Genomic DNA, 10,619 nt, shown 5'->3' with positions numbered 1-10,619 from the left:
AACACATTATGTCTAGATGTCTTTAGTCATTAAAACGATAATGTGTCAATATAGAACAGACAAGTGTATAAAACACACTTTAAAAAAAGATAAAGGTTGGAAAAGTTGGAAGATAGAGGTGACCGAAAGTATCAACACACCTACGAACATACTCGTGTGATAGTGATGTAGATGTGGATGTCACTCTCCTCAGTGAATGTAACCGTCCAGATGATAGAGGTAAGACCGTGAAAAACACGATGAACTAAGATTTTAATCCGAACGAGGCTAGCCATACGAACCAACAGCGACACGAGAGACAGGCGCTTTGGTCCTCTTGGAGGGATTAGTAGACTTCACGTTGTTTAATATAGATTAGCGGATAACCAAATAGCACTAGAGTATAGAAGCAGAATGATACAGAGACTATATAGTGGCAACAATACAAGATGCAGTGGTCATTGAAAAAATAATAAAATCTACAACCTTGAAAATTAAATTTCCAAACAGTATTATTTTTAAAATTTTACAGACGACAAAATTCTAGAATGGAATATAATCCCTATCCCCCTCGAATCTACAACCACAAGATTATACCCGCAGAACAGACAGAAGCATATACAACGTTACGATTCCTTGCAAAGAGTATAAAAGAAAGAAGTGCAATCCTCTCAGTTATTTGCCAGATAAACCTCAACTGTTACAAGATGACTGTGATGTGGTAGAATGTAATATACACAAAACAACATGTCACTTGCAGCATTCAAGTGGCCACAGCTGGACAACGGAGGTTTAGGGAGCAGGATTACCAGAGAAGAAGTACAGCTAGAGAGGCGAGTACCAGAATATTTGCATGTGATTTATCTCGTGATCCAAAAGGAGATAACCCACTCCTCTAAGACAAAATATGCTGCGCGCAGAAAACTATCCAAGTTCTACAGATAAGAGCGACCCAACTCCTTACGTTCGGATTGAAGTATGGAAGGGTTGTGTGGTTTCAAAGTATTGTACAGGGTCATGTGACTGTAGTTCCCTGAGTGAAGCACTAGTAATATAGAGAATGTAATATCTCAGCCGTGTAAAGGCAGCACTTGACAGTGAGCCAGAATGAGAAAGCACACATGAGACAGACAGGAACGGAGGCGGCCACATGGTCCTCACTCATACATGTACCTGATTAGATGTGCATTTTATAATTATTTAGCATTTTTTAACTTTTTTATTTAACCTTCTATTTTAACTAGCGCATGTTCTGCAAGCTTATTATTGGGTTTGCTATGTAAAAAGGATATGAAGATCACTTATATACTCCTCTGTCATTGGGTTCCCTGTTCTCCCTCTCCTCTATCATGTGGGTTCCCTGTTCTCCCTCTCCTCTATCATTGGTTCTCTGACCCTCCCTCTCCTCTGTCATTGGGTTCTCTGACCTCCCTCTCCCTCTGTCATTGGGTTCTCTTGCCTCCCTCTCCTCTGTCATTGGCTTGCTCTGACCTCCCTCTCCTCTGTCATTGGGTTCTCTGACCTCCCTCTCCTCTGTTCATTGCTGCTCTGACCTCCCTCCCTGCTTTCATTGGTTCTCTTGACCTCCTCTCTCCTCTGTTCATCTGAGTTTCTACCTCCCTCTCCTCCTTATTGGGTTCTCTGAGCTCCCTCTCCTCTATCATTGGGTTCTCTGACCCCCTCTCCTTCTCTCATTCGGTTCCTCTGACCTCCCTCCTCCTCTGTCATCGTGTTCTCTGACCTCCCTCTCCTCTGTCCTCATTGGTTCTCTGACCTCCCTTCTCTGTCATTGGGTTCTCTGACCTCGCCTCTCCTCTGTCATGGGTTCTCTTGACCTACCCTCTCCTCTCTCATTGGGTCTTCTGACCTCCCTCTCTCTCTCATTGGGATTCTCTGACCTCCCTCTCTCTTCTCATTGGGTTCTCTGACCGTCCCTCTCCTGTCTCATTGGGTCTCTCTGACCTCCTCTCCTCTTTCATTGCACGTGTGATGTAAAACCCGTTCCACAGAGGGTCTACATGACCCAAGAAGAGTTTACCTGTGTTTAAAAGGTTCTACATGGAACCAGAAAGGGATTATTTTCAAGGGTTGTCCATTGATCCAGTCGAAGAACCAAGTTTGGTAATTTTTTTTCTGAATGTAGATCCGCATCCCCCCTGTCTCACTTGTCGTTTCATTTCATTCATGATCTGAAAGGCAAAAACTGATTCCTAGATCAGCACACCTAAATGCTTGTGGTATCTGGTGTGGTAGTTAAGAGTATGTAGCTTGCAAGTCCCAGATCTGTTGTGCTGTCTGACAACTCCTATGGTCATTGTCATGTATAGCTTGATTATAACGCAAACTACAATGAAACAAAAATATGAACAAAATATGAACGCAGCACGTAAAGTTTTTTGATCCCATGTTTGCTATGATTTGGAAATAAAAGATCTCAGAAATCTCGTCATAAAGCATAAAAAAGCTTCTTTTTTTTGGTTGTTTTTTGTTGTTTACAAACCTGTTAGTGAGAGCATTTCTCCTTGGCGCAAGATAAAACCATGCCAACCTGACAGGTGGCATATCAAGCAAGCTGACTAAACAGCAGGTGATCATGTACAACAGGTCCACCTTGTGCTGGGGACAATAACAGGCCACTCTAAAATGTGCAGTTTTGTCACACGCAACACAGCTCCACAGATGTCTCAAGTTTTGAAGGAGCGTGTAATTGACATGCTCATTTCAGGAATGTCCACCAGAGCTGTTGCCAGAGAATTTAATGTTAATTTCTCTACCATAAGCTGCCTCCAACATCATTTTAGAGATTTTAGCAGTACGCCCAACCGACCTCACAACCGCAGACACCATGTATGGTGTGGACGAGTGGTTTGCAACGTTGTGAACAGAGTGCCCAATGGTGGAGGTAGGTTATGGTATGGACAGGCATAATCTACGGACAGTGATTTACATGTTATTTTTTTATGTTAATTTGAGTGCATAAAAATACTGTGACGCGTCCCGGGTGGCGCAGTGGTCTAGGGCACTGCATCGCAGCGCTAGCTGTGCCACCAGAGACTCTGGATTCGCACCCAGGCTCTGTCGCAGCCGGCCGCGACCGGGAGGTCCGTGGGGCGACGCACAATTGGCCTAGCGTCGTCCGGGTTAGGGAGGGTTTGGCTGGTAGGGATATCCTTGTCTCATCGCGCACCAGCGACTCCTGTAGTGGGCCGGGCGCAGTGCACGCTAACCAAGGTCGCCAGGTGCACGGTGTTGCCTCAGACACATTGGTGCGGCTGGCTTCCGGGTTGGATGCGCGCTGTGTTAAGAAGCAGTGCGGCTTGGTTGGGTTGTGTTTCGGAGGACGCATGGCTTTCGACCTTCGTCTCTCCCGAGCCCTACGGGAGTTGTAACGATGAGACAAGATTATAACTACTAACAATTGGATACCACGAAATTGGGGAGAAAAAGGCGGTAAAAAAATAAAAAATAATTATTATTAAAAATTAAAATACTGTGACAAGGTCCTAAGGACAATCTGTGACTAACAGTTATCTGTGACTAACAGTTACCAGTGGGGCAAAAAAGTATTTAGTCAGCCACCAATTGTGCAAGTTCTCCCACTTAAAAAGATTAGAGAGGCCTGTAATTTTCATCATAGGTACACTTCAACTATGACAGACAAAATTAGAAAAAAAAATCCAGAAAATCACATTGTAGGATTTTTTATGAATTTATTAGCAAATTATGGTGGAAAATAAGTATTTGGTCAAAAACAAAAGTTTATCTCAATACTTTGTTATATACTATTTTTTGGCAATGACAGAGGTCAAACGTTTTCTGTAAGTCTTCACAAGGTTTTCACACACTGTTGCTGGNTTTAAACAGGACTGAGATCAGTTAATTTAAACAGGACTGAGATCAGTTATTTTAAACAGGACTGAGATCAGTTATTTTAAACAGGACCACATGTGAAAACACCTCACAGAAATTAGGGCTCATAAATGTTACAATTTATTCATTACTTTAGCAATTAAATTAATACCTGTAGATAAGAGAAACAACTGATGAATTACCATAAGGTGGTCAATATACTCAGGACCTTTTTTCACGTTATTTATAACTTATTTTGTACATAATGTTTCTGCAACCGTATCTTACAGCAAAAAAGACCTTCTGGATATCAGGACAGCGATCACTCACCTCGGATTAGACAAAGATTTTTACTTCAACAAGCAGAACACACAGGACATTCTCCGAACACCCGACAAGGCCAACATCTCAGTTATTTGCAAGAGGAAGAGACGCAGGTACAGAGGACACTGCTGGATGCCTCGTACGGATCCGCAGAAGGCAAGTGGTAAAACTAACGTTACCGTCAATATTGCTCGCCAACGTGCAATCATTGGACAATAAATTAGACGAGGTACGATCACGAATATCCTACCATCGGGACATCAAAAACTGTAATATCCTATGTTTCACGGAATCGTGGCTGAATGACAACATGGATATTCAGCAAGCGGGATATACTTTGCACGAAATCTAAGGAAGTCTAGATTTTTCTTGCCTGAAGTAGAGTATCTTGTGATAAATTGCAGACCACTCTACTTGCCTAGAGAGTTTTCAGCTATACTTTTAGTGGCTGCTTATTTACCACCACAGACAGATGCTGGCGCTGAGACCGCACTCAGTCAGCTGTATAAGGAAATAAGCAAACAGGAAACCACTCACCCAGAGGCGGCACTCCTATTGGCCGGAAACGTTAATGCAGGGTAACTAAAATCAGTTCTACCTCATTTCTATCAAAATGTTAAATGTGCAACCAGAGGGAAAACAATTCTGGATCACCTGTACTCCACACACAGAGACGTGTACAAAGCTCTTCCTCGCCCTCCATTTGGTAAATCCGACCACAACTCTATACTCCTGATTCCTGCTTACAAGCACAAATTAAAGCAGGAAGCACCAGTGACTCGGTCTGTAAAAAAGTGGTCAGATTATGTAGATGCTAAACTACAGGACTGTTTTGCTATCACAGTCTTGAAAATGTTCCGGGATTCTTCCGATGGCATTGAGGAGTACACCACATCAGTCACTGGCTTTATCAATAAGTGCATCGAGGATATCGTCCCCACAGTGACTGTACGTACATACCCCAACCAGAAGCCATGGATTACAGGTAACATTCGCACTGAGCTAAAGGGTAGAGCTGCCGCTTTCAAGATGCGGGACTCTAACCAGGAAGCTTGTAAGAAATCCTGCTATGCCCTGCGACGAACCATCAAACAGGCAAAGCATCCATACAGGGCTAAGATTGAATCGCACTACACCGGCTCCGACGCTCGTCTTATGTAGCAGGGCTTGCAAACTATTACAGACTACAAAGGGAAGCACAGCCGCGAGCTGCCCAGTGACTAAAACCTACCAGATGAGCTAAATCACTTCTATGCTTGCTTCGAGGCAAGCAACAATGAGGCATGCATGAGATCATCAGCTGTTTCGGACGACTGTGTGATCACGCTCTCCGTAGCCGACAWGAGTAAGACCTTTAAACAGGTTAACATTCACAAGGCTGCGGGGCCAGACGGATTACCAGGACGTGTGCTCTGGGCATGTGCTGACCAAATGGCAGGTGTCTTCACTGACATKTTCAACATGTCCCTGATTGAGTCAGTAATACCAANTGCTTGTTTGTAGGTGACCAAATACTTATTTTCCACCATAATTTGCAAATAAATTCATTAAAGATCCTACAATGTGATTTTCTGTTTTTTTTTTTACTAATTTCGTCTGTCATAGTTGAAGTGTACCTATGATGAAAATTACAGGCCTCTCTCATCTTTTTAAGTGGGAGAACTTGCACAATTGGTGGCTGACTAAATACTTTTTTGCCCCACTGTATCTGTGACTAACAGTGGCATGTCTGTATTCCCGGTCTTGTGAAATCCATAGATTAGGACCTAATTAATTTATGTTCAGTGCATTCGGGAAAATAATTAAGACATCTTCACTTTTTACACATTTTGTTATGTTACATCCTCATTCTAAAATTGATATTCTTTTCATTGTCATCAATCTAAACACAATACCCCATAATGACAAAGCATAAACAGGTTTTTAGAAATTTCAACAAATGTATAAAAAAATTATATTTAAGAAATACCTTATTTACATAAGTATTCCGACCCTTTGCTATAAGTCTCGAAACTGAGCTCAGGTTAATCCTGTTTCAATTGATCATCCTTGATGTTTCTACTACAGTTCTTGATTGGAGTTCAACTGTGGTAAACTCAATTGATTGGACATAAATTGGAAAGGCACACACCTGTCTATATAAGGTACCACAGTTGACAGTGCATGTCAGAGCAAAAAACAGGTCATGGGGTCGAAGGAATAATCCGTAGAGCTCTGAGACAGGATTATCTCGAGACACAGATCTGGGGAAGGGTACCACAATATTTCTGCAGCATTTAAGGTCCCCAAGAACACAGTGGCCTCCTTTATTCTTAAATGGAAGAAATTTAGAACCACCGAGACTCTTCCTAGAGCTGGCCGCCGGGCAAAACTGAGCAATCGGGGGAGAAGGTTAGGGAGGTGACCAAGAACCCAATGGTCACTCTGACAGAGCTCTAGAGTTCCTCTGTGGAGATGGGAGAAAATTCCAGAAGGACAACCATCTCTGCAGCACTCCACCAATCAGGCCTATACGGTAGAGTGGCCAGACGGAAGCCACTACCCTGTAAAAGGCACATGACAGCATGCTTGAAGTTTGCCAAAAGACAGATAAAGACTCTCAGACAATGAGAAAAAATATTCTCTGGTCTGATGAAACCAAGATTGAGCTCTTTGGCTTGAATGCCAACCGTCACATCTGGAGGAAACCTGGCACCATAACAACGGTGAAGCATGGTGGTGGCAGCATCATGCTGTGGGGATGTTTTTCAGCTGCAGGGACTGGGAGACTAGTCAGGATCGAGGGAAAGATAAACGGAGCAAAGTACAGAGAGATCCTTAATGAAACAACATCTTGTGAATCCAGTCAACATGTCGATTTTTTAAAATGTTTTACAGCGAAAACACCACATATATTTATGTTAGCTCACCACCAAATACAAAAAAGGACAGACATTTTTCACAGCACAGGTAGCATGCACAAAGCCAACCTATCTAACCAAGAACCAACCAACTAACCAAGAAACAACTTCATCAGATGACAGTCTTATAACATGTTATACAATAAATCTATGTTTTGTTCGAAAAATGTGCATATTTGAGTATAAATCAGTTTTACATTGCAGCTACCATCACAGCTACCGTCAAAAATAGAACCGAAGCAGCCAGAGTAATTACAGACACCAACTTGAAATACCTAAATACTCATCATAAAACATTTCTGAAAAATACATGGTGTACAGCAAATGAGACAGGCATCTTGTGATTCCAGCCAATATTTCCGATTTATTAAGTTGTTTTACAGCGAAAACACAATATAGCATTATATTAGCTTACCACAATAGCCAGAAACACAAGCCATTTACCAGCAGCAAAAGTTAGCGATCGTAACAAACCAGCAAAGATATATAATTTTTGACTAACCTTGGTAAGCTTCATCAGATGACAGTCCTATAACATCAGGTTATACATACCTTATGTTTTGTTCGAAAATGTGCATATTTAGAGCTGAAATCAGTGGTTATACAATTGTGCTAAACGTAGCATATTTAAACATAATTATAATATAATTATATAAAAAATTTATAATTTATATATATTAAATAGTAATTCATAAATTATTATTATAAATATATGGATATTTAATTCATTTAATTAATATATTATTACATTCATTACATATTAATAATAAAGTTATTATATACATAAACAATTTCAAATTATAATTTATTATTATTTTTATAAATAAAAATTAATAAAATAATATACATATTTATTATCAATTATTAAATATAAAATTATAATATATAATTTTAAAAAAGAAATAAAAGCAAGTAATCTATAAACATTATATATTAAATTCATCAATAATTTAATTTTATAAAATAAATTCATAATTATATTATAATTAATTATATTATTATAATAACATAAAAAATAACATATAAAAATAAACATATATATAGCATATTTCATACATACTTTAATAGTATAATATACATTATATATAATATAACAATAACAAAAACAATATTTATATTACAATATCAAATGTTAAATTATTATTTATATAAAATTATATTCTAGATTAACATTAAACAAAATTAGATTATTTATTAATAATATATAATTTTAATATTATAATTGATAATAAAAACAAATAATATAATTATTATTTAAAAAACTATTTATTTAATATTTTATATATATTAATTGCAATATAAATTCATAAAATATTTTAAATTACATTTATAATAAAATATAATTTTAATTAAAATAATATTAAAACTTTTTTATAACTAATTATAACATAAATATAATTTATAATTATATTATAAAAACATTATTTAACATAGTAATTAAATAATATTATTATATTTTTATACAATATAAATATACATAATAAATACAGTATATATAAAAATATTTTAAATTTATATATATTTAAATATATAAAATATATAATATAAATTCATTAAAGCATATTATAAATCATAAAAACATGATTCAATCATAAATAATTTTAATATAATTGTTCAATATTATACAACATATTATATATTATTAAATATATTTTTATATATATTAAATGCAATTATAATTAAATAAATAAATTTAAATACATATAAACATTAAAATTATTATTATAATTAGCTATTAATGATATTGCATATATTATATAATAAATTAATAATTATAAATATAATTAGAAAATATAAGTAATATTCAATTAATAATAAAGATAAAATTACATTATCATATATTAAAATTATTTAACATTATATAAAAATAGAAAATAAGCATAAACTTTTATATAATTTCATAAATATAAACTATATAATAAATAATAATATATTTCAATAAACAACAATAAAATATTTTAATATACATTATTCAAATTTATAAATAATCTATATTTAAATATAAAATTTAAAATTCATTAAAAATATTATATTAAATATTAATAGATTTAATTTTTAAAATTTTAATATAATTAATAAATAAAAATATATTAATAAAAAATTTAATATTATAATTAAATAAATGAATATATTTATATTCATAATATATAATAAATCAATAATATTAATAATATATTTTAAATTAATTATAATATTAATATCATAATAATAATTTGTATTAAAATATTTTAATTATACAATAAATAATATATTAGCATATACTAATAATTATAATTTAATCATAATTAAATAATAATATAAAAATTTAATAAAAATAATCAGTAATATTTATAAAATATATATTAATTATTTTTATTTTTTTAGTGTGTGTATGGTGGTTGGTTTTATTTATTCACATATAATAATAAATATATATTTAATATATAAATTATATTATAATATAATATTTATTATTAAATAATTATTAAAAATATAAGCATACTTTATAAAAATATATATTTTAAAATAAATATTTATTAAATATATAAAATAATAAAATATAAAAATTAATTTAATATTAATTTATATTTCTTTAAATATATTTAATTTAAATCATATATAAATAATTATAATATTAAATATTCAATTATTTAAATTTATATATTAAATAATAATATATTATTATTAATTACATATATAAATAATTTATTTAATTAATTAAATATATATAATTATAATTATTTATATTTAATATAATTAATCTATATTAATAAAAATCATTTATAAATTTAAATTTTATAATATTAAATTTAAAATCATTATTATATGATATTATTTATTAAATAAATATATATATTAAATTAATTATATATTATATTATTAAATATATTTTATTTAATAAATTTATATAAATAAATTTAATAATTATATTATTTATAATATTATATATTTATTTTATATATAAATTTATTATATTTTAAATAATTAATTAAAAATTTATAATTAATATTTAAATAATATTTAAATTTTATATATTTTTATTAAATATAAATTATTTTATCATTTTAATTAATAAAATAATATATAAATAAAAAATATAGAAGTTAAAATTTATAATTTATTATTTAATTATTAATTAATATTATATCATATATAAATAATTATTAATTATATTTTTTATTATAATTTTATAAATATAATTTTTTATATAAAATTAGATATAATATAATATATAAAATTTATCTATATATATAATTTTTTTCATAATATTAATATAATATATATTATATACAATATCATAATAATATTATTAATTATATAAATATTATTCATGTAATCATATAATATTATTTTAAGATATTTAAATATAAAATAAAAATTTTAATAATTTACCTTATGATATTTACATTATATTAATATATAATTTTCATATTATAATTATATATATATAATAATTAATATTTAATAAATTAAAAAAAAATAAAAAAGATATTAATATATTAAATAAATATAATATAGAATTATTAATTTTTATTTATTATAAATAATTATAAAAATAATTAATAATATAAATAATATCATTTTATA

The 10,619-nt window shown here is 32.0% G+C and overlaps 1 protein-coding gene across 1 annotated transcript in view; it reads right to left on the bottom strand.

Moving 5' to 3' along the window:
* The window catches only part of LOC112076128 (E-selectin-like), a 20,068-nt gene that overhangs the window by 2,306 nt on the left and 7,143 nt on the right, over positions 1-10,619 (bottom strand). The window lies entirely within an intron of this gene.

The sequence above is a fragment of the Salvelinus sp. IW2-2015 genome, unplaced genomic scaffold, assembly GCF_002910315.2.
Source record: "Salvelinus sp. IW2-2015 unplaced genomic scaffold, ASM291031v2 Un_scaffold3589, whole genome shotgun sequence".
Taxonomy (NCBI): domain Eukaryota; kingdom Metazoa; phylum Chordata; class Actinopteri; order Salmoniformes; family Salmonidae; genus Salvelinus; species Salvelinus sp. IW2-2015.
The sequence above is the reverse complement of the archived record's forward strand: the minus strand, read 5'-3'. Positions and strand labels throughout refer to the sequence as shown.